This window comes from Schistocerca cancellata, chromosome 7, assembly GCF_023864275.1.
Source record: "Schistocerca cancellata isolate TAMUIC-IGC-003103 chromosome 7, iqSchCanc2.1, whole genome shotgun sequence".
In the NCBI taxonomy this organism is placed as follows: Eukaryota; Metazoa; Arthropoda; class Insecta; order Orthoptera; family Acrididae; genus Schistocerca; species Schistocerca cancellata.
The window spans coordinates 321418766-321441977 of record NC_064632.1 but is presented as its reverse complement, the minus strand read 5'-3'; the positions used below and the strand labels follow the sequence as shown (position 1 = coordinate 321441977).

General features: G+C 40.5%; 2 non-coding genes across 2 annotated transcripts; one reads left to right on the top strand and one right to left on the bottom strand.

The window, feature by feature from the left end:
- Window positions 1-9715: 9715 nt before the first annotated feature.
- On the bottom strand, window positions 9716-9787 carry Trnaa-ugc (transfer RNA alanine (anticodon UGC)). The gene has a single exon. It is a non-coding gene; the product is annotated as a tRNA-Ala (tRNA).
- Window positions 9788-15447: 5660 nt separating this feature from the next.
- Window positions 15448-15529, top strand: Trnas-gcu (transfer RNA serine (anticodon GCU)). The gene has a single exon. It is a non-coding gene; the product is annotated as a tRNA-Ser (tRNA).
- The last annotated feature ends 7683 nt before the right edge of the window (window positions 15530-23212 follow it).

The window sequence follows — 23212 nt, the reverse complement described above, 5'->3', positions numbered from 1 at the left end:
GACGTTGGATGCCGCCTGGTTGCGTTGCAGGCTCTTAACGCAGTAACAAAATTATCAAAGTGGAGCAGACACGGACGAGTGTCGCCTTAGCGAAGATATAGGCTGCAAAGGAGGAAATCCATTGAGCCAAGCTACTTTGGCAATGGGCAGATTGTTATTACGCAGAGCCTGTGAACAGTACCTCGAAAACGGTGGAGTTAGTCGGAAGTGCACGTGATACTGTCGTGAAGAAGGCAAAAGGACAGTGACGCTACCATTAGGCGCTAAATGATTGGGCGTCCACGACTCTTCACAGAACGCAGGGTTCGTAGGCTTATCTGTTCTGTAAAGTAGGATAGATGGTGGTCAGTGGCATCTCTCCCGAAACAACACAATACTGGTGCACGCACAAGTGCTTCGAAGCACACCGTTCATCGTGCATTATTGAACACGGAGCTCCGCAGAGGACCACCCCCTACACGTTTACAGACTGACCCAACGACACCCTCAATTACGATCGATTGCGGTAGGTACGAGACTATCGGGATTCGATCATCGATCATTGGAAACGTGTCGTCTCTTCGTGTGTATCACATTTTTGCAACATTAAGTCGCTGGTCGTCTCCACAAACGCCACCGTCGAGGTGAACCGCGGTTCGAAACGTCCAGCGCGCCACGGGCGGCGGCTGGTGGGAGCAATATTATGCTATGGGAGACATTCTCCTGCGCTTGGGTGAGACCTGTGGTAGTAATCGAAGACACGCCGACAGCGGCGAACCACGTGCATCTCCTCATGCTTAATGTCTTCCCTAACGGCAATGTCGTATTTCAGTAGTATAATAGTCCGTGTCTTTAAGGCAGAACCGTGCTACAGTACTTTGAGGAGCATTACAGTGAACTCACGTTGACGTCCCGGCGACCAAATTCGCTTGACGTAAATCTTATGGAACCCATCTGGATCGCTATCGGGTGCCATCGACGAGTACGTGAATTACAGGACTTGTGCGTAGACATCTAGTGCCACATACCTCCACAAACCTACCAACAAATTGCCGGATCCCTGATACGCAGAATCTGTGATGTACTTATTACCAAAAACGGACAAACAAGGTATTAAGCAGGTAGTTATAATGCTTTAGTACATCGGTATAAATAAATTACCTATAAACCCAGAAAATGCGAAATAAAAGCAAGTCTTATTTCACATCTCAGTTCATCCTGTCATCAGGAGATGGCTGTAGTGAAAAATCTAGTATAGTTCGATCTTTGTACGACATCAAGAGATAGATGCAGTGTTCAGATTGTCCTTAGTTCGTTGGCTATACCATCAGGAACTAGTCCTCATTCTTAACAAGAAATGTGTCTACGGTAAAAAAACAAAAAAAAAAAAAAAGAAAAAAGAAAAAAGAAAAACCCACAGCAAAGTAATTAATTATGTTCCACAGCTAAAATGTTGAAATATTCTAAAATGTCTGCAAAATACGTCATTAGCGCAAAAAATGTAATGTTTACATCGAGTACCCGGGCTGGACTGAGGTTAATACAAGAAAACATACTGTAAGACTCAAATCAATGTGACGTCACATTCTTCTCCAATGTAAAAGAAAATATGAGTTGATTTCCGCACATACATATTTGAATGCCAAATTAGTCCTCAAAATTCTCAAGTACGTACCTAAATGCTAGATTTCAGTCTCTAGTGACAACTGACATTTTAGAAATTAGGCCTAATAATTAGACGTTACGAAACTGTCCTGACGAAGTTTATAACTGCAGATAAATATATGTAAGGTAAGTCGGCACATAATGGGCAGAATGTAACAAATGAGTCCTACTCTTGATGTAAGTCACCACACATCCTCCAAATGCCGGCCGCGGTGGTCTAGCGGTTCTAGGCGCTCAGTCCGGAGCCGCGCGACTGCTACAGTCGCAGGTTCGAATCCTGCCTCGGGCATGGATGTGTGTGATGTCCTTAGGTTAGTTAGGTTTAATTAGTTCTAAGTTCTAGGGGACTGATGACCATAGATGTTAAGTCCCATAGTTCTCAGAGCCATTTGAACCATCCTCCAAATATATTTTCCCCAAATTTATATTGTTCTCACGCACCATTTTAGGAGGGACAAAGATATTGCATCGTGTGGTCCAGTAGAAAAAATATAAATGATGCGTTTCATTACCTATTATTGACAGTTACAAATGACGCAAGGCTCATGAAGGCTATGCACAAGAACAGCAGTTTGCACTCAGAAGGCCCCGTAAAAGCTTTATGGACCATATTTCTCCTATAATATTGCTCACAGTATGCTAAAACTTCCTCAGCAGCACTGAAAGTGTGATGTTCATATTGCGGCGGTATCCAAATACGTAAAATGTATATTCAGAGTGTGGAGTTGCATTTCCAGAAACTATGGTTCAAGAAAATGAAAGCCTATAAGCAACACACACGGCAAAACTGTCTTATTAGGGAAGGAAGGAATAAGGTTTCTTATCACCAGAATATGACTTGAACTACCGAGGCTCATGGTGTGCTTGTAATGTAAATACATGAACAAAGACAATGACAGCGAGAGATGTAGCAATTCCGAAGACAAAGTTTCTGAAAATAGACAAAACGGATTACCCTATGCCGTGAAGCGCCTCAGTAACTGCGAGCACAAATTAAACCTTGCAGAGCCTAAACTCCCGTGTATCTCATTAAAATACACTATCGTAATATAGCAAAATCTCCTACGCCCTGCAAGAACAATGAGCCATCAAAATACTACTAACGCCCAACACTAGGCACTGTATGACCCATCTGCATCGCTATAAATGCTAAAAAATGTCATATTAAAGTAATGCTATTCTTTACAACGTACAGATATGTAGGCGTGGAAGCCGTGTTCAAAAATTTAGTGGGTCACAAACGGAAATTACGTAAAAGAATAAAAACGAACAGGATGGATCATGCGCTTTGACCGTTTGCGAGGCTCCGTAAGCGAATTAAACACGAGCAGTATTTACGACGTGCTCCGCTCTACTTTCAGCAAATTACTTTCCATAAAGTATCCTGACATATGACTGCAGGTAACTTTTTACTTTTTCCTTGGTCAACATCAAGCAAGTGCGTGCTTCCTATGAAGTATCCAGTGATGTGACTACAAGAAACTTTCTACACCTTCCTTGGCTAAAGAACATACTGTTACCTGACTGGAGAGCACTGGAGACTGGATCGTAGGTTTGATCCCTGTGCAAGACTGTTCAGGCATGTACATGATGATTTGTATATTTGCTTTCAAGTACTATGTTATGGAATATAATTACGTTACTTCATCAATTATTAGTAATTCCGCAGCGTTATTGCTGCTACGATCACATTATTTCGTCTCCGAGTATTCTCGTCTCTATTTTCCGAGCATTCTCGTCTCTGCAAATCGGCACTGTCATGCTGTCACGCTACAGTGTTGTCGTACCATACCTCGTAATATAGATAGCTATTTTGTTTAAACTTCGCTTATGGGGCGTCCTAACACGACCGATGAACGATATTACAGCTGAGGGGGCATCATGGGTTGGAAGATTCGCTATCATCATTTCCGGTAGTGACTCGCTTGTGTTGTCTTGTGTTAGACGTTAGGAATGTTTTGATGGCTCATTTTCCTTGCAAGGCGTAAAAAATCGAGTAACATGGTTTACATTTTTTCTAGTCAATAACACGTTGGACTATCTTTGTCCCTCCGACACTGGTACTTGAGAACAATTTAAATGTGGATATATATAGGTTGAGGATGTATGTTGACTTACGTTAAGTGTAGGCCTTATTAGTTATATTCAGTCTGTCTATTTGCCTGCTTAGCTAACACATACTTTTCTGGAGCTTTGAACTTGGTCAGGGTGATTTTACGGCATAAAATTATTAAGGTAATTTCTAAAATGTCAGCTGTTCTTAGACATTGAAATCTAGCATTTGGGAACATACCTCAAAAATTTTAGTGCTAATTTGGCATTCATGTGTAGATGCAGAAATTAATTCATACTTTCCTCTACACTAGAAATGCATGTGTCATCACATTAATTGATTTAAATCTTACAGTGTTTTCTCTTGTATTAACCTCAACTAAGTCCAGCATACTTGGTGTAAACACTGCACTTCTTGCACCAGCGATGTAATTTGCAGTAATTTTAGAATATTTCAACATCTTAGCTGTGAAAAATAATGTATGCTTCTGTCGTATTTTTTACTGTGGAACCATCTGTTGGTAACAGTGAAAACTGCTTACTCATGGTACGACCAACTAGGTAAGGACGATTCTAGCAGTGGATCCGTTTGCTGGTGTGGTACAGATCTCTGACTGTACTCGACTTCTCACAGCAGCCATCTGCTGGTGACAGGGGGAACTGGGATGTGAAGCAGCACTTTTATTTCAAGTTTTCTTGATTTGTCTGATAGTACCTAAGGTAAAACTCATATTCAACAAATACGAGTTCCTAATTTGTTATTTATTATTTTGTAAGCAAATGTTGGTTTTTGCTTACAGAGAATTGTGCTATGGGTTCATTCCAGTACTAAATGCCGAATGATATATAGCTTCAAATCAAAACTATCATGTGACTGGTGAGACAGTCGTGAAACAAATTTTCGGAAGTCAGTAATGAAAACATACATGACAAATTTTTGGAAGTTCAGATACTTTACCGTATTTGGCGGCAGAATGGGGATACTTCATGCAGAATTTGCAACAGTGCTGGGAAGGGGGGAGGTGACAGAGCCCTCATTTCCCCTCCCCATCTGCCCCATCCCTTCCCCTTCTTTTCTTTGGCATGTGGCAGGATGTCTTGATCCCTGGAATAGCCTAGGAGATGAAGAGCAGAATATGACACGCACCATGTTTCAGGTGTCATATGACAAGACAGATACAGCACTGCTGCTGATGTCAGCACCTTTCTGCCCAGACCAAACTCTGCTATCCTACTAATGTATACTAAGTAATTACCATCACTGGTATTAAAAAAATAATATTATAGCTGTAATGTCACTATAGCATGGGTCACAATAGGCTTGTAAATAACGGGTGAAAATCTGAAATACTTTGTATACTTGTCACCACCACCACCACCACCACCACCACAATGAGACCGAGCAATGATGACAGTGCAACAAGAAATTCTCATGATCTCTGGAAAAACTCCAAACAACCAAATTGGTAGTAAAATATTTATTTACATGACCGGTTTTGGCAAGACTATGTTATCTTCAGATCTGCAAAGAGAGATCTAGATTGACAAGGTAATTATTTTACAACAGGTGTAAGCAAATACAGATGGCATGACCTTACATGTAGAAAAGTTACATACCTTCAACTTTACAATTCATACAACCTCCGCCATCTACACTTTTTTTGTATCATATGACAAATGTATTTTTAAGGATCGTGGAACGCACTGTATTCCGGCCTTTCAAAATTAAAATAGCTGCTCGTACAAAACGTAAGATTAATTCGTCAACTGCCAGCGTTAATGCTCATACCCCATCAGAATACAGACTACACTGTCAAGTAAACAAAACAAACAACAATACACTACATCCAACGATCGCCAGATGACACTGCAGTAGTACAATTTACAATTTAGTTTTACGTAAGGCAAGTGTCCGTAATCATGTTCTTTGAAACTGTCCACTAACGTATTTTAGAGGACGACACGCAAATTCCCTTGATCAAGTGGTTACCAATTACGCTGCTGCTACAGAGGCTGTTTTCGCTTCACTGTTTGATTTTCTGCTTTTGATGGAGTTTTCTTGGCCTGACGGCTGACAAGTTGGATGGGGGAAAGAAATTTGCCGCTATAAAACTATTGCACTCTGAGCAAGTTATCGCTCGCAGATACCGAGGCTAGACTTCGCATTCCCCCAGCTCACACTGCGGGGGAGGGGGGTTGTCTGACACGTATTTCTTTCTCGAAGGAAACATGAAATTTCTCGCCAGTCCCTTTCAACCAGATGGAGGGTCCGTAGGCAGTTGGGGCTTCTACCAAGGAGTGTGAATGTTTGTTACTTTGCCTCTGAGTAACATCCAATTTAAACTTTCAGAATAACACCATCTCAACTGTTATACCTGAAATTTTCGGCAGAGCCCACACTTTTGTGCTGTGCCGATCTGCAGAGTTTTCAGTGGTCAGTTTCAGAATCACGTCGTGGAGTGGGAGTATTCTCCTGGCTCTAGTTGCCCGCCTCTGAGCGATTGGCTGAAATATGACACAGAAAAGAGTAGGAGATTGTACTCTGACACAAATTTTCATTCTTTGGCTTTTGTGAATTACACTTCTCCCCCCTTGTAGAGTATAAAAACCTCAGGCTATGACAGGAGAGATGATGGATGAAACTAGCCTTAATACTGCTGAGAGCATGTCTGTCCTTAGGCACTAAATACAAAAGAAGGGATGAAATCACATCTTCTAGCCGCTGCTCCCGCCAGCCTGCTTCTGTACGCACTGCACGATTGGTAAGATGGCACGAATACACTTCGCTCCCTTCAGGAACCGAGTATTCGATCTTAAAATCACGCATCAAGCTCGTAGCTTTCAGTGTGCAATTTCGACGGTCTATTATTGTTCTCACCTATCTTCCTTTGTACTCTCTGCATCTAATTAACATCTTTGAATGTCACTGGCTATGTCCGCGAAGTACTAACGTAACTGTGTTTTATCCTTTCTACTCAATTGCGTCAAGGTTACAGCTTGAGTTGTATTCCATTCATTATTAATGACTATGTTGTCAGTGGTTAACTTTCATGTTCAAAGTCAATAAATCTTTTTGTTTTAGTGTCCATTCATAGCTAGAAGATCTTTCCTCCCATTAATGTAGCTATGTGAGTGGTGTGGTAACTGTTTTATGCTTAGCTAGTTAACCATTCTTCATACTATTAACATACATCGAAGTACGTGTATTGTACTGTATACTTTATTATACTATTTACTCTTTATTCCTAGTACTGTGTAACATACATCGAAATACACGATCTTATTTGCAGTGTTTTGTATGTAACTGAACCTGAGAGAACACTATTAATTACTCAAATTCCATTCATGACGGCATTATGTAGTACCTGGAAAGTATACTGCCACATAATTACCACTGAAGTCTAATATCTAAGTACACTGTACTGTGTTACTCGATGTCTGCCTTGATATTTTTCTTATGACACACGTTCATAAAGGCATATTAACGTCATGGACGTAGTGAAAATTATAATAAGTTAATAATATCGCCCATGTGAAATACCTTGTGGAATGCACATTAAATTCCACTATATATAAAATTTGTTAGCCGAGTCTAGGAACTCTTATATCATGATGTATCACTTTATGTATCACTTTAGGTTTCTTATAATTGTTTTTTACTAAACACCGAATAGAGGTTTTTCCAATAAATGAACCACATAAGTAAAGAAACTTTGCATACAAGTTACTCTTCATGACACATACTTCCTGCCTGTTCTGCTACTCTCTTCAGGAATTTCAGTAACACTTTCTAGCAGATCTCCAGTAGCGATATTCCTCTTATTTGTTTGCATCCCCATTGTCCACCTTCTTTTGTACTGGCACTATGATCACATTCTTCCTTCTTTGTTCTCCTTATCTGACAGATATCCTTGGTCGTGTTTTCCAACATTTTGCCACCTCCCCAGTTTATCATCTCAGCTGCTACTCCATTTTCTCCATTAACTTCAAGCCGCTTATGGACTACGCGACCTCATCCCTAGCTGGAAGTCGTGGCTCTCTCTGTTTTATGTCTGGCCCCAATTACAACTCGTTTTCGGGTGTTCCACACTTCAGCACGTCGTCAAAGTACTCTGAATACGAGTAATCCTGGATTTCTTCCTCACACTAACTGCCTGTTCCAGTTCTTACCTCACACAGACAGTTCTCTGCTCCTCTATCATGTCAGACTCTTTTTGAATTTCGTGAAAAAATCATTCCTGATGTTTTTCTGAAAGTTATCATCTATTTAAACATGCTTCTGGGTCGTCCTTTATGTTCTGGTCTGTCTCGTCATTTTGACCCACAAAGAATCAATTTGTCTGAAGATTCTCTCTCCAGCTTAAGAACAATCCTAAGTGCCACCAAGTGCCACTGATTTCCCATTCCCTTACTATTGTTTCTTTCACAGTCGTTCTCTCTGTCATGTACTTCACAGTGCTATGCAGAGTATGCACGTATATGGAGAAGTAGATAATGTTCCGGATTTATGAAATCAGTCCATTGAGAGCACGATGCATCCAACTGAGATTTTATTAGTATGTTTTTCTCTTTGAATTCCTTTCTTTGCCAGCCAAATTATGCGCAGGAGCTACCTTTTGCGGATGAGCTTTTTAAAGCGGCATAATATTCTTTCAATAATTACGATTGCACTTACACTCAATAGGTGTATTAGGATTTCAATTCTTCATTTGCTTCGCGTCATTAGGAACCTATCCATATGTTCTACTGAACTACTGGCTCCTGTGCCGAGGAGTTGCTGCCTTTTTTTAGGCTGAGATGAACGATTTTAATAACTGTCGTTTTTGTTTCTTTCTCAATACCTTCTATTTCTCTTTTGGATGTTAATGCAACAAATATTGGCTCGCACTAACGCTCTAAGTGAATTACAGCATGGTAGTGTGGTTTGATCCTAAATGAGTTGATTTACTTGGTGGAAAGTAAAAGAAGCCATTTACAGCTTTATCAAAGGCCCTTGACTGTGCACTTTAAATTTCAACTATCTTCTAGCAACTGTTTTTGAAACGTATCTTCTCAATCAAAAGCCGCAGGTTAGCTTTTTCGAAGTGTTTTTTATATGAAGCTGTAAAACCGAGCTTACAGAACTGTACAAGGTCACCAGCAATAAACGAAGCATTAATGACAGCATCACCATTCTTGCAAGTTATTCGAGCGAAATTATTTGTATGTTTTGACAAGGGAGGTGTGTGACTTTGTAAACTCATATCTGCACGGACATATGCTTAGAATACAAATCGTTTATTCCAAAAACAGTGGTATGAGCCATTCGCATCTAAGACTGCGCGCCTGAACTCGAGACATTTTAATGGTCGCGCATTAAAGATGTAAGAAAGAAACTTTGGTAACGCGAAGAGAGGAAATGTCGATATAATTGGACCAAAACACACCGAAGACAACAAAATATTATCAACCTATTAATGTGTACTTTAGGTAATGGAAGCTCCAGATGGAAACTGCTTTCGTACGACTACAATGTGAAAACCACCACCGTCTCTACCACCACCACTCTGTGCTATATAATCAGCTTTCTGCAGTGGACTACAAACCTATATGTCAAGATGCTTGGCAAAAATCAAGTTATGACACTGGCATACCAGTATCATCATTTGAAAATATAATTAGCACGACGCTTTATACTGGACTGTTTGAATACAGAAGTGATTTTGAATATGAAAAAGTGGCTTTAGTCAGGTATGCATATTGTTCTGTTCCACTTCGCTTTGACCACTTTTTTGAAATCCCTCACTTACATTGAGAATACCTGTGCAAGACTATCAAGTCAGTTGATCAGATATCATAATTACTTTAGGCAGAGGAAAATATAGAAGTTAGGACACTGAAAAAACACTTGTCTGTTTTTTTTTTCTTCACGTTAAGATCAAAGCACGAATTTGTGCAGTTCTGAGTGCTCGAGGTCACGCTCTTTCCCTTGGGAAATAACGCAGTTGATTAACGTTGGAAGTTGACTATAAAAGTTAGTTGGAGATGCCGGGGATCGAACCCGGGGCCTTTCACATGCAAAGCGAACGCTCTACCACTGAGCTACATCCCCAGTTGCTCAGTGCGAAGCGTAAGTTATGAGCAGCCTCGACAACGTACAACGCCCCGCCGTTATCTGAGGAATATTGCGACACGCGACGCAACTGAGCAAACGGAGCGACACGTCATCCCAGTAATGTGTAGGCTACCTCTCAGGTGTCCCCAGTGCTATGTCAGGCACGAACAAGTTTAGCTGCTCCGAACTTATGAACTGCGATGTGCTGGAAACGCTGTAGGTTACTGGATATAGAAGAATAGTGATATTTAAGTTAAACGCTGTACATATACAGTCGTGTGATATCGGAACATTCGAAGAAGTGCGTATCTAATCAAATTAAGAGTCTTGAAGGTACTATATCACCTTAAAATACGATGCATTTATAAATTCACAGTAATAAATGTGAATACTCAAAAAATAACTTTTTACTCGTGCATCCATTTGGACTATCGTTTCCAGGTGAATGATGTATAAAGGCTAGAAATTCCTTTAGATACTTTTTGATGGAGCACTAAAGACGTTGTGCTTTCAATATGCATCCTGTGTTTTAGTGTGAGCTCGCTAAAGGAAACAATTTTTGCTGTAAGTGCTAGGTATGGTAATCTTCGAACGTTTCCAAGTGGAGATTCACATTCACCATGGAATCCATGCTTTGTATTCTCTCCTGAACACACTTTCATGGCTATTGAGGCATCACAAAGATGATGTATCTGCAGTCTAATATAGCAGCTATCTCATCTCTGTGCTAGAGCGTTTGTTGTATCTTCAGGAATATTGCACATATATTTCATTTATCTACGGTTGTTATATCAGAGTGTTTATATGGTGAGACCAAGCAAATTATGTACTTACACATACAAAGTGAATGGCCTGGTAACCCGAGAATCGTGGGGTCGAGATCATGTGCGGAAAAATTGTTTTTATTTTCGATTACAATGTTACTTACACTGCAGCTAAATTCAAATAATGTGACATATATTGTATTCATTCCTAAAGGAAAGGTCTACAAATGTCAGGGAATTCAAATAAATTTGCAGGAAGGGATTGTAGGGCGTATATAAAATTTGATACTGCTATTGTTTTACAGTTGATTTACTTGCGCTGTTGTCATATTCGTCATAAAAACAGGGGCTTCAATACATATTATAATCAGAGCATTTTTACAATTACATGGTGGTTTCCAGGTTTCTTTAGGAAAACAGGCTTGATTTACATTCTTAAAAGGTTCTCTCTCATCGCACAGTGTGACACCAAACCACGTCTAACGCATTGTTTCGACAAATATTGGCAGTGGAATGCATTTTGAAGCAGTTTCCTTGGGATGTGATTTCTTTTCCTCTCTCAGTGAGATAAAATTCCTTGACTGATGATAAAAATAGATATCGCCGAGTTACACCAGCGAATGTAACGTAGGGAAAGAAGAGAATCACTTCAATACTGTATGAAGGTAATCTTTCTCGAAAAATGTCGTATAATTTTGAATCTGTTCGTCATCCCCACAAGTCGATTAACAAAAGAAATATGTTGTCCTGCACCTAAGGCTTCGTTACATGTGTCGTAAATTTTCTGCTGTAAAAAGCTCTTTATACGTATGTGGAGTGTAGGTGTACGAAACTACCTACTAAAAAAAGGAAATATTTAAACCTGTATTGCGCATTCAAATGAACAATTGTGTGTTGCCAGACATCACAGTTTCCCGTGTTCAACATCTGAAATATCCGCCAAAATAAAGCCAATAAAAATTGTGCATCAAATGAACTAAATTTAGTCTGAATAAGTTGTCCATATTGCTTTATTGAAAAGTCCATTGCTGATTTACGTAACTAAATTCCAAAATAAAAACTCAGAATACGAAAAATTTCACACGCGTATGTATCGCTCTGATCACCGAAATGTACTTTGTATAACAAGAAAATAATTTCTGATCTTATAAATTATGTGTGTCCATTGGAAGTCAGATCTGGAAGCTGGAGAGATCTGGAGAGATTGAGTAAGAGTTCCTAACCGCCCTTTCCACCAACCTGTCCTCTTCTAAAGTTGTGTCCCCAGCACAAAAGACCGCTCGTCGGTCGTGGGATCTTCTTCGGCGGAGACTGCTATGCTGTCAAACTGAACCCGTGATTGTCCTTTTTAAGGGATGCCACTTGCCCAGGTTAGGCTCCGTATCTACAGAGGGCAAGATCTGTAGTATTGACAATTATGGGAGGCGACACTTCTCATTACTGTATCCTGTTTTGTTATATTTTAAATAATCACACATTTTATACTGTCTTTTACAACGCTCGACATAGCATTCTTAAGTATATGATAACTTTTCTGACAACTGCCGATATAGAGTACAACACGACCGCCCGAAACAGTTACGTGTCCGGCTCTCCGGAGCGCCCGGAACAGAGTGACTAGCGCAGACTAAGCACTTGGTCTCCCAGCCGCACCAGAGCTACCCGAACGTGTCCAAAGCACTTCGGTTGCTATATCGTTACTCTCATGTTTCTCAAAACTAGTGAAATTTAATAAAACAAGAACGACAGACTCGTAGGGGAACCATGAGAGACTGTCATACTGAAAAATGGGTTAAATACAATGAAAAGTATATAAATAATTAATAAGAGACGTTAGGCGTTTTGACACCTCACACACGAATGTGCCGACCAATCAGAAGCAAGTTCAGTACAATTGGCGGACTCTCCCACGGGACTGGTACATACTGTACCATCTGTCGCTGGTACCTCACTCCACTTTTGTACCATATGCTACTTCACGTGTATCAAGCTGGATCAAGGCGAGCTTCTATCAAAATAAAATACTGGCGGCCACAGCCAGGAATATCACAACCTAATCAATAATTAACTGTGTAATGATATTGTTCTGCATGTATACTGTCACTATACGACTAAGGCCCTGAACTATTGTTGCATTCACCTCACTCAGTACAGTCAAATTTCTCTCGAAAGTGGAGCACAGCAAGCAGTGCTGCAGCAAAGCTTAATTAAAATTGTAAACTAAAAATTGTATTCACGCATGTTACTGCCATGTGCAGTGTGGACACAAGCAATATATTTCTTGTATAAGAGTAATTTTCGGTGATAATGTGCTGCAAACGATTTTTCTAAACTTATTTTATAGTAAAGAATTACTTCATAGCTTCACTTTCAATATCATGAACAAATCTGACCTTATACAAAAATGATTGTTTTTTAACAGGTTGATAATTGAAATAAATTTACTTTATACGAAGATTAACCTACCCAAAAGTATCTCCATTCTTTCACAAAAAGTGTGAATGTGGGGGAGGAGAACTAAAAACACTAGCTATGCGTTATGTTTCAACAAAATTTCAATATAATTCATTAATTAAGTTTACAGAGTATTAACTACCAGCAAGTATGAAAAGCTGCAAGTTTACCTTAAATCAATTCTTCGAGTAACTCTTTCTAAAATCCATAAATACTCTCATCTTATTCAGTCATTTCCAGAAAAATATTTAATTTTTAGCAGCTCAGTTCCAACTAAAGTTGGTGACCATTCAGTTCCACGTTCGTTTTCCAATAGATCTCGACTACTACTCTCTCTCTGTGAGCACCCTCAGACAGAGACGGTGTAACAACACAACCAAAGATCGTGGATCAACATGGCTTGCTCGCAGAGGTGTGCATATCGATTTATGAAAGTAAGAAGTTAACAATTCTGTGATGACCAAAGAGACAGAATACCGTAGAGAAGCAACACCGCGATTGGAGTGAAACAAATTGAACTACCTCTCCGCCATATTTTTGGAAATCAAAATTAAGAGGCATTGTACATGATAGGACGTAAGGAAATAAGAAAAACTCGCCTAAAATAATAAAGTCACATATTCGGGTAAGCTAAACACTTGAAAGTTCTGTGCTGGTGTATAAGACAAATGAACAATACCACCAACAGATAAAATTTTTAAACAGGACGCACATGAAATGATATATATTCGTAGGGTTAATACTTTTGTGCGTGTAGTTACACAGTGCTCAAACTTTAGACATGATTTCGAAAAGAAAGTTCGCACGTGTACTATCTCGATTCTAAAACAACCACAGAATTACGAGTGACTACAATGAGGAAACTACAACCGTTTTCGACTGGCGTTCGTCTGAAATCGTTCACGTGACGTCCCGCGCTCGATAATTTTGAGAAGATTCATCTTTTTTCGTTGTCTCCTTATTACGACTTACGTGTTGTGACCATACGCTGTTTCAGGGCGTCTGTGCATCGAAGATTTATCACAAACACGTCACTCCAGGTACGATTTATTGTAATTAAATGTGTCTTAAGGTCCCATTACTTGTAAAAGTCCTTGTCGCTGTGCTCGTGCGGTTAGAGAAGTGCAATAGGAGAATCGAAGGAAGTATGTTCGAGTCCCGCTACATCCTTTTTTTCTATCTTGTAACACATACTGAGATTTTCTGATTCATGTAACAGAATTATATTACGCAACGTTCGATGTTAACTGCAGGTAAGAGCGTGCGTGCTTTGTGAGGAATGAACTTTAGATTTCGTGACATCCTTAAGACTAAAAAACGAAAAACTATTCTGCTGCGAGTGAAACAACCATTAGTGATTTTAATATTCTTTCTTGTCACAAATATTTGACCGGTTTTTTTTCATAATATTTCATTATTTCAAAGGTTGTGATAACATATATATTGTTGCATGCCACAAATACTTGGCTGTTTATTTCCGATTACGTTTCGATTTCCGAGGGTGTGAATGGGATGGAACCTAACAGAACAGCTTGAGTTTCTGCGAATGAAAAGGGGGCAGCAAATGTTATTTGTAATGTTGTTTGTCATAAATGTTTAGCTACCATCGAGTGCTTAACAAAGCTTTCGTAAATATGTCGTTCATGACAAAGATTGCACCATATATCAAGCAACTGACGCCACGTGACCGATTTCTCAACTCCAGTTGCGCACAGCAGTACTTTCCCATTTTAATCACTCGTACATAATAACTTCCGAAAGTATGGCGGATAATAGTACAGTTCGGCACCGTAAGTAGCGATGAACAACCTGTCACACACACTCTACATATCCTCTAACTTAAGATTGCTGTACACCTCACACAGTCTAAAATCTTTTTTATAAAGTGGTTGGAAGCTTCCCAGAATCTCTTGAGGTAATTACGAAATTTCTACGTTTTGCCACGTTTGCATGCGCCGCAATTTCCTTTGCCTTTTCTTTTCATACCTTTTATGAAATTGTTAATAAATAAAATACATTTTGCATTATTTCAGTTTATTTGCAGTGAAAGTGAAGCAAAAACTGAAAATAATTTTAAAAAGTTTCCACGTAACTATCTCCCGGCCACAGCAAGAATACTTTTCTGAACGCCTGACCATCTAAAGCTCTCACTAATGCCAGCTACATTTCACGCCTAGCTCTGAATATATCGTAAATTTGGACAAAATTGGTGATGATAAGTATACACGCTTCCCTAGCAAGTGCGGAATACGAAGAGTTTAATCGTCCTCATTGCCAAATATACACTCTGCTTGACTGAAATCATATTCGAAAGTATCATTGCTGTTACGATGGTTACACGGAGTTAAGAAACATGTGGCGATCACTTGTTCAAAAGAATTGTGTCGTAACGATACTTACATCTACAAATTACGTATACCATACAAATAAACGCTGCAGGACGAGGTGGCCGAGTGGTTAAGGCGTTGGACTGCTAATCCAATGTGCTCTGCACGCGTGGGTTCGAATCCCATCCTCGTCGAATGTTTTAGCTCTTTGCATGGATGACTTCCCAAGTAGCAACTCTTTCAAAGACTCATCGCTTCACAAATAAACTGTATAACAGGTCCAGTTTACATTTCGTATGGACATCTGCGCTGGCTTTAAATTCTTTCCATCACTTTATTTATTTACGTCCATGGATGCATTTTCATTATATCATCTTAATCTATTGTTTTTTGTTTAACATTCCATGATAATTTAGTTCAGACAGCTTTTAATTTGGTTCTACCTTTTATTGCATGTGAAAAGTTTATTTTTCGCCTGATTCTTTACTAAATATTTGAAATATATCATTGATTCATGTTCACTAAATAATGAAGCGTTGACTTTTATGCCTTCGAAATTAAGTGGAAGAGCCAAACAATACAGAAAAGCCGAGATCGACAAGATACAAACTTACGCTCATAATAACATAAAACCCCTCAAATATAGATCAGACTTAAAAAATTCAAGTATAATGAGCTAACCAAAAAATATAATTATACCTCTTTGCTACTTGTAAAAAAAATTTTCTTGTTACATTAAAGTGCAAATGAATAAGTTTTACAATCACTTTAATAATCACAAATTCCTGTAATACCGTAATTCTTCATGCAATGTTTGATTTTGCTCAAAATATATTGTTTTTCATATCACTATTACGCGTCAACAGGGCATACAACGATATGGGCGAAATGAGTGCAAGCTGCAGCTTAAGTAAGTAGTTTGAATTTTCCTTCTAACTACCTGTGTATCACAAATTATACACGTAATTTATGCCTAGGATACTGAGTAATGATAACCCATTGACAAAGACAGTCAAAATAATTCTCAAGGTAAAGGGACCAAGTAGCTCGATGAAAGTCATTAAATGGGATTTTAATGTGTGTATCTGACTGTAATATACCGTAAACTAGGAGCACAGTCTACTTAATATTGTGCTCATCATTTCTCACCAAACGGTAATATTTGTAAAATAAAAAAAGATTTAAATACATTAGCATCGGTATTTATGTCGATAATGGGCACTTGCTCTATTTTTAATGAAAATATACTACTATACCATTAATTATTTTCATTATTTGGCATATGGTTATAATTTCGAAGACCATTATGTTGATTTTTATCCTGGGTGATTTAGTGTAGCATTAGCAAAGTTGTGCTGTACTTGAAATTTGTACTATAGCAAGCATATGGAAAATCGACTGATTAGCTCATTTTCTTGGCGGGGCAAAGGGGGGTGGGTGACCAAAGTAGAATCTAGAAAAGCAGTTTCACCGAATTTAGTGAGATTCTCCTTTTAAAATAGTTTACTGCAGAAAAATACAAGATGATACAGACAAAATTTCAAATTGGTGATGTATGGCATCTGGCTCTAAATGTAGAAAAATGCAACATAATGTAGATGAGTAGGGAAAACAAACCCATATATTCGAATACAGTATTAATACCGTGCTAGTTGACTGTCACGTCGATTAAATATCTAGGCGTAGCGCTGCAAAAAAATATGAAATGGGAAGAACATGTAAGGACAGCAGTAGGGAAGGTAAATGGTCGACTTATGTTTACAGGGAGAATTTAAGGAAAGTTTGCGTCTGTAAAGGAAACCGAATATAGGACACTAGTGCTACCCATTATGGAGTACAGGTCCGCACCATTCTTATTAAAGGAATACCTTGATGCAATTCAGAGGCATGCTGCTAGATTTATTACCGGTAGGTTCGAACAACATGCAAGTATTATGGAATGTTTCGGGAACTCAAATGGGAATCGCTGAAGGGAAGGCGACATTGATTTAGAGGAGCACTATTGGGAAAATTTAGGGAACTGGCAACTGAAACTGACTGATTAACGATTCTACTGCCGCCAACTTGCATTTCGCATGTGGACTGTGAAGATAAGACTAGAGATATTAAGGCCCATATGGAGCTATATACAGAGTGTGTAAGTAGGCTGTTTAGGTTTCTATTGGTAACGCCACGTAGCGCTCTGTCTGAAAATCACTGGCTGTGCTGTGTCCAGTCTGTGGCTGGTCTGCATTGTTGTTGGCTATTGTAGTGTTAGGCAGCTGGATGTTAACAGCGCGTAGCGTTGCGCAGTTGGAGGTGAGCCGCCAGCAGTGGTGGATGTGGGGAAGTGAGATGGCGGATTTTTGAGAGCGGATGATCTGGACAGAAACAGTACATTTGTAAGAATGGATGTCATGAACTAATATATATATATATGATGACTTTTGAACACTATTAAGGTAAATACATTGTTTGTTCTCTATCAAAATCTTTCATTTGCTAACTATGCCTATCAGTAGTTAGTGCCTTCAGTAGTTTGAATCTTTTATTTAGCTGGCAGTAGTGGCGCTCGCTGTATTGCAGTAGTTCGAGTAACGAAGATTTTTGTGAGGTAAGTGATTTGTGAAACGTATAGGTTAATGTTAGTCAGGGCCATTATTTTGTAGGGATTACTGAAAGTCAGATTGTGTTGCGCAAAAAAAAAAAAAATATTGTGTGTCAGTTTAAGCACAGTCATTTATAATTTTTCTAAGGGGACGTTTAAAGTGTTTTGCAACTCATATTACACACCTCTAGAGGTTGCAGAGGAGAATTAGTAAATCAAGTTTTACATAGGAACCCGTGTCAGGGATCATCATCCAACGACAATACAGAGCGTCAAATTCATAGGCGCCGGCATCCGTAAATGTATGTATGTATGTATAGGGTGACTCCGTGATCATCTTACAGACTATCTAAGGTGATAGAGAAGGAAAAATGTAGTAGTCTGAGGTAAAGGTCCCTATACTGGAGACGAACAAATCTAAAGTTATAAGCGAAAACAGACTCTTACCCAAATTGAAATATTTATCCTCTCCACCGTCCTAGAAAGTTTGTAGCAATGTCATGGAATCACCTTGTACATACTTACATTTACAGCCGCCAGTGAGTATAACTTTGACACTCCCTATCGTCGTTGGATGACGTTTCTGGGCATGGGTTCCTGCGTAAAGCTTGGTTTATTACTCCCCATCTACATCCTCTAGAAGTAACATGAATTGTGAAACACCCTGTAGACAGCAGGTCTCCCTCGCTTTGCTTGCGAGTGGAAGAGAAAATGAAATGACTAATAGCGGTACAGGGTGCACAACGCCACGCACGATGTTGTGGCTTGCGGATTATATACGTAGATGTACTGTTGTCCCTCGGTATTCTTAGCATCAGAAACTCAAGTCACACTGACTGAGCTATATGCATCTGAGTACAGCCGACGGGGCATGCGAAGTGTCAAGAGCTAGTGCACGGTATAGCCTCCTCCTGTAGCAACGCAGGCTACAATTCTCTCATGTAGAGGATAGTACAGGTGACGAATGTAGTCTTGTGGAACGTCTTTCTCTGCAGTCTCTACATGTGGCCTCAATTGGGCCAGATTTCCGATGGGTCTTGGCACATAGCGCAAGATGCAGTTTAATTCACTCCCAAGTATGCTCGATATCTGGGTACTTCGCTAGCCAGGGTAGTTCACGAACTGCTTCGAGAGCACGTTGGGTGTCACAGCATGTGTCGACGTGAACTATCATGTTGGAAAAGCACATCTTGTTGGTGCACGAATGGTAGCGTGGCGGGTTCAATGATGTTTTGGAAGTACCACACTCTTTTCAATGTTTCCTCAGCAATTACCAACGAGAAGACCATTGTAAGATACGGCTCCCCACACCACAGTGTTGGAAATGTGTGAAATCTTATGGGACTCAACTGCTAAGGTCATCAGTCCCTAAGCTTACACACTACTTAACCTAAATTATCCTAAAGACAAACACACACACACACACACACACACACACACACACACACAAGCACCCACCCATACCCGAGGGAGGACTCGAACCTCCGGCGGGACCAGCCGTACAGTCCATGACTGCAGCGCCTTAGACCCTACAATGTTGGTTTTGACCCCATGTGTCTCTTTTGTATACAGTCCAGATATTCGTGCTCACCTGCACGATATCCCCTCCCCCTCCCCACAAAACGCCCCCCCCCCACCACCATCACCACCACGCACACACACACACACACACACACACACACACACACACACACACACACACACGTGTCCACCATTGGTGGCAATGCAGAAGCGACTCTCATCATTAAAGACACGTCTCCATTCGTCCTTCCGTAAGGGACGAGGCAGGCTGCACGATGTTGGGATGCGAGTGGAAGGCGCCCTATCGGCACCCCAATTCGTAGCCCTGCTTCGCACAGTCGGTTGCGAATGGTATTCGTTGACTCTCTAGGAGCAACAGGGTCCCTAACTTGTGAAGTCGGAGTGCGGGCACATACGCCACATCGTACGATACGACGGTCTTGGCGTGCATCTGTGTGTCGCCAACGTCCGGACTCAAACTGTGGAGCATGTGCACCTTCTGCTGACCACAACAGCGATGCAGTGTGCAGACCTCTCACTCCACGCGTAGTGCAGTTCTGCGATATGACCACCCAGCTCCCCGTAGACCCACTATCCACCCTCGAACAATCTCCAGGAAATGCGTAAACGGTTCAAGTTTAGGCTGTTGCGACATGCTAACAATATTGAAGACACCGATGGAGCTCCATACGCCACGGCAAACTGGCTGCAACTGGCTCTGGACGTGATCAACTGATGCGAAGCTTGCAACATCCCAGGACTGATAAGGCACTTTCTAGTTTGTCCGCACCGCTGCGCGTTTAGTCATCGCATTAACTGCCTTCTCGTAGTTTCCCGTGCGAGTCTGGCACTTGTGTGATCGTGTTCTTTTTTCTTTTTCCAGAAGTGTATCACTTAACGAGGCTGTCGTCTGTAAGAATTCGATGTTTGTGAAAATCCAAGGATGTGACTTGTTTGGAAATTTACGTTACTGTAAGCTCTTCTTAGCAGCTTCATGAGCGCGCCAGCTTACATGACAGACAAGGGTTAGGCATATAATTGCTTTCGAATTACCAATTACAGCTTCCGCACTCCCTATTGGTAACCAGCAAAGAATAACTGGTCAATTCCTTTTCCGGTTGTGACTCATTAAACCGGCAGTCGAAGATTGTCATGGTTCTACAAGTGATGCGCTGAACAACAGTACATTTAGCTACAAGCCTAAGTTATTGCTTTGAAACATGAAATAGTGATAGCAGCAGTGGATGAAATAGGCAAAACGACAAAGCCTTGGAGAATACAGAGGATATTCGGTTCAATTTATGCAAAAGAAATTCAGAAATAAGCAAACGAAGGAGGCCAAAAGAAATAAAGACGTCTGAAAACGAAATACAGGAAGTGCAAAGCGGCAAAACAACAATGACTAGATGAGAATTGCCGAGCTGTAGAAGAATACTCAAACGGGAATTACTAGAGGAAAGACAACGTTCTTTATGCGAAACGCTATTGAGAAAATTTAGATAACCAGCATTTGAAGCTGAGGACAGGACGATTCTACTGCCGCTAACATATATCTCGCGTGAAGATCCGAGAAATTATGGTTCGAGACACACACACAGTCGTTTTCCCTTCGCTGCATTTCCGAGTGGAAGGGAAAGGGGAAAGTGTAGCAGTGGTACAAGGTACAATCCAGTATGCACAGAGAGTGAGTGAGTGTGTGTGTGTGTGTGTGTGTGTGTGTGTGTGTGTGTGTGTGTGTGAACTTGTACATATATGTCGCCTATAGGAAAATTAAACCTTTTGAGAAACGAAACGCAGGTGCAAAAATATTAAGAGCTCAAATGGGAAGCCATTATTAAGCAAAGAAACGAAGGTTTAAAGCTGTAAAATATGTATGGAAGGACTGCACAAAAGAAAGAAACTAAGACAGTATTATGGATAGGGAAGAAGTGGGGAAATATAAGATGGGGCATGTCATACTACCAAAAAAATTTGACAGAACTCCGATAGAAGTAAGTCGAAATAAGGCAACTTTATGGTTTGCCACTGACGACGTAATTTTGTCACTTACAGAAAAACGCTTGGTAGATCAGTTAAAAGAATGGACAATGTCTTGATTAAAAATTATGAGATGAACGTCAACAAAAACAAAACAAGTATAATGGTGTGTTATCGAGTTAAATGAAGGGGTCCTGGGGGATTTAGATCATGAAGACACTAAAACTAGAATATGAGGTATTGTATTTGGCCAAAAGTAACTACCGATGGACACAATAGTATATAAAATAAAGACCGGCAAAAGCAGGAAAAACATTTATGAAAACGAGAAATTTGACGTATTGCCTGTGGATTTTGTCTCGATATCTGGACCGGCGTTTGTTTTATAACTTTTCTGACCTTTTGCCAGCACGAGAACAGTTTGGTGATGTTGGCATAAAGACTGTTTACGAGGGGCTTCCCGAAAGTAACTTTCGTCATTGTTTTCGAAAGAGAAGGTGTTACACCAGGTGACACAAACAAACGCCATATGAATCCACATCCGATGCTGACTCGATGACGGCAGATCTGTCAGCAGAGTAGGAATGAAACACGCGCAGAGCGCTGAAGTAGAGAATGTAGCAGTAGACCGGCGTGCCTGGGCAGACGGACGATGGCAGACGGACGTGTGCTGACAAAGTGATCACCGACGGAAGGGCGTAGTGAGCGCCTACAGACAGTGTGTGGTGAAGAGGTCAGGTGTCGCCACATGTTTGGTGGCTGTTGTTGCATATACAGAGAAGGAAGGCTGAGGATGGAGGATGAAAGTCTAAGTGGTCGCTTCTTGACATCCACGAATGAAAACCTGAACTGAATTGGAACAGGCCGTGCGACAGTTCTTTGCATCGCAGGCACTGCGTTTTACCAGTCTGGTTCCTTCAGACTGGTTGCACACTACGACAAATGTATCACTGTCTATGGTGACTGTATCGAAATATAGTGCAAGGTGTGTGATTCATAATGTCATGATGTATTTGTTTTGGCAATAAAGTTTTGTGTGCAAAACAGTGACGCAAATTACTTTCGGAACGACTCCCATACAAACCGACCAAGAAGATCAGACAGGATCTAGGTTTGGCAAACGACGAAAGGCACTCACTCGGAATGTCTGCACACCACGCCCATGTGGTAATGTCTCTGTTGAATTTAGATGATCACTAGGATAACTAACAAACGGTATTTTAGGTTGAGACAGATAGAAAACCGGCCGTGGCGAAGCTCGCACTGTGTGAGACTGACCTCATAATCAAATTCGACGACATGCAGTACCTTGCTCTATGTAAGAGTTACCACACCTGTTATGTTCAGGAAACCCACAGAAATTCACAAACATGACAACACCTTTAACAAGAAAGAAGAAAGCTTCGAATTAAAGATTCTGGGTTCTTGTGCTACTGGAAATGACCTTTGCAGGTAGAAAGAGGGCAACACTAATGACCAGGAAAAAGCCCTCAGACGTTAGTGTGAACGTAAATACGTTATACTACTCACGGCCACGTGATCGACTCGTTGTGATCGTATTGTGAGCTTTCCGACCGTGGGATTTGCGACCTGTGAAGTCAACGTGATGTTTCCGACCACAGATATTTTGGTAGTCGTGTTTTCGGCCGTCAAAAGAAGCCACAACAGTGACGGAGGCTCTGCGAACCGTTTGGCTATCCATTCACAATTTATCCTGTCTGTGGATTGGCTACACACACAGTACACACCTGTAGGCATATTTAAATGTTTTATTTTTTTTCCTTTTTATTTC